The sequence below is a fragment of the Arachis ipaensis genome, chromosome B08 (assembly GCF_000816755.2).
Source record: "Arachis ipaensis cultivar K30076 chromosome B08, Araip1.1, whole genome shotgun sequence".
In the NCBI taxonomy this organism is placed as follows: Eukaryota; Viridiplantae; Streptophyta; class Magnoliopsida; order Fabales; family Fabaceae; genus Arachis; species Arachis ipaensis.
The window spans coordinates 7,822,069-7,824,866 of NC_029792.2; the positions used below are offsets into that span (position 1 = coordinate 7,822,069).

The following is a 2,798-nucleotide window of genomic DNA, read 5'->3' on the forward strand; positions in this document are numbered from 1 at the left end:
GCTCATTAAGACACGCGTCAGTCCCTCAAAAACTCACAATAAAAAAATAATACTGCGTGTAACGTAAATTTTTCTTTTTTGTTTCTGAAGAAAACATAAACTTTTTATTCTTTAACTCATTGTCTCTCTCTGTTATTTATCTATCTTTCGCTTCAATCCGTCGCGTCCTCTTTCTCTCTTTTGAAACCCTAATTTCCCTTCTGTTTCGTTCTCTTCTTCATAGCTCACAAATTCATTCTGGCCCATATAATCGCTGCACATCCACGCTCTCTTTATGGATTTTTCTGGTTCTCAAAACCTCATTTCAGTAAGCCATATATCTCCCTCCGGAACGCCATCTGTTAAACACCATTTTCGTCAACCCCCATCTGAAAATCCTAACTCACCGAGCTGAGAGGAATCTTCGTCTCAGATCACAACCCAAACCCAAACCCAATTTCTGTCCCATACCCTAAGTTTGAAAATCTCTCTCCTTGACTCCCTCTTTCTCTCTCTTGCTCTCGTCCCAACCTAAACCCAACTTCTTCAAAAAATGTTGGAGAGGCGGCATTCAGTTTCCCACGATTCAGCACAAGCAACGGCGGATCTGGACTGCAACGTGACGACGTGCGATGAGGGAGTGAGTAGACAAGCGACGGTTAGACAGGAATGACACAACGTCGAGCGGCGGGAGAATGAGGTCTCAAACAGGGGAAATGGACTATAATGGGTACGAAGAGGGCTTGAGGGGTAGTTGTAAGACCCAGAACCTTTGAAAAGTCTTTTTATGATCAAGTCTCAAATCATATGGTTATTTATAGCCTTAATTTCAGAAATTATTTTATTAAAGGTAATTAAGGCAAGTTTCGATTTATTGAATTTGAGATAAGTTATGATTATTATCCAATTTTATAATTATTAGATTATTTTCTATATTTGAATTATAAAGTTGATAGTTATGAAGTAATAAGGATTTTATACGATTTGGATTAGATAATATTTTAAATGTTACTATTGCTATTTTGGAAAAATGAAGAAATTAAGTATATTATTTCTAATTATTTGATTTGGGCATTTTATTGAAAGTAATTTGTAAAAATTGATGAGCAAATAGTATTTTCTATATACATCTAGTATTGGATTTAATTTGGATTTCAATTACTCTATTCCCTAATTTTAGTAAAGTTACCAAAGTGCCCCTAACCCTAGGTTTCAAAAATGAAACCCTAACTCCCTTCATCCTAGTAGCCGCAGCCTCACCTCCCTCAACACACACAGTTTGTTTCCCTTAACCCATGAAGAAAAAACAAAAGCAGTGAACCACCGCGGAGAAACGGGATCCATGGAGGAGAAGAAGGAGAGGAGGAGAGGGAAGAGACTGCGCCGCGCGCTGGGCTTCACCGCCACCGAGAGACCATGAGAGAAGCGTGGAGCCGGCGCCGAGCGGAGAGGGACTCGCCGCTGCCGTCGCGCGCCGCCGTGTGCCGTCACCACTGTCTGAACAGTCACCGTCGCCTTGGGTGGAGTCCGCCGCTGTCGCCAGTGGAGGCCACTGCTGTGGAACGGACGTGTGAGAGGGAAGCAAGATGAATCCCCTCTGCTTCTGGTGCTCTGGTCAGCCGCTGCCACCGCCGGAATCCTTGGGCGCCACCGTTGTTCTTGTTGCCATTAAAGGAAGCTAGCTGCCGCCGCCATTTAGATCTGCTACGGTCTCTGTCGGAAGCCACCATGGGAGCCGTGGAATGAGGGGTTTCTGCCACCTTTGAAACTCCATTGCTGTTGTTGTCATGGCCGCCATGCCATTGGCTGCCGGGATCGGTATTGTGGCCGCCAGAAACCGTCTTTTCTTGGTAAGCGTTTGGTTTTCGAAACTCCTTAAAGTTAGTGCCCTGTTATACTTCGTTAGAGATTCTGAGATGTTGGTTACGCAGGGTTGAGTTCCGATAAATGTGCGTCGAAACTAAGGTTGTTGTTGAGCCACCGGAGCTTTTTGCTGCTACGGGGCTGTTGTCGGGTCGGTTCGGTATCGCAGCTGTTCCTTTGTATTATTTTGGTAAGTAAGTATATTTTGAAGAGCCTCGCGTTAGTATTTTGTTGTGTATGGTTAATGAATATGAGTTCTGATAGCGTGGGGTCGAGTCCTGATTATTGTATGTTGCAATTAGTGTCGCTATGGTTATTGCGGATGTGGCTTGAAGCTGAGGTTGCGGTTGTTGATGATTTTGGGTTGAGGCGGAAAGGACTCTGTGACGCGTTTGAGTTATGGAATTTGCGTTTTGAGGTAGGGGCGCTTTCCAAAAACTATATTTTAAGTATTGGAATTATTACATATGGATACTGTTGTGAGATATTGTGTATTTGGTGATTGTATCTGCCTTATGTGTTATTTGATTGACCTGAGTGATTATGGATGTTGGTTTAGTTGAATTGTTGTGCGGCTTTGTGAAATGTAATGTTTTGAAGTGATTCTTTAAAGATTTGAAATCTGAGTTTAATCCGTTGATGATTGATTTGATTTGAGTCAATTATTTGATGATGTGAAAAGTCGAATGCACTTTTGAATTCAGCCTGGTTTACTTTAATTGACTTGATCTTGGACAAATGAATTGTTACTGAAACGTTTCTTTAAAGCTTTGGAAATGAGTAAAATCGGTTGATATTGAGTTGATTTTGAAATGGTTTTCTTGAGATATGCCACTGAGGCGACTGTTGGATTTAGCTTGCTTTGAATTGATTTCTGGTTTTGAGCTGTTGAAAAGGAATGAGAAACGGTTTAGTTGGGACCCGAACCGGGTGGCAAAAGTCCAAGTTTTAGGGGA

The 2,798-nt window shown here is 42.1% G+C and overlaps 1 long non-coding RNA gene across 1 annotated transcript in view; it reads left to right on the forward strand.

The window, feature by feature from the left end:
- The window catches only part of LOC110266178, a 2,314-nt gene continuing 907 nt past the window's right edge, over positions 1,392-2,798 (forward strand). Inside the window, exons 1-2 of the long non-coding RNA XR_002353183.1 lie at positions 1,392-1,829; positions 1,911-2,260. This is a non-coding gene — a long non-coding RNA (uncharacterized LOC110266178). The remainder of the gene's footprint in view (positions 1,830-1,910; positions 2,261-2,798) is intronic.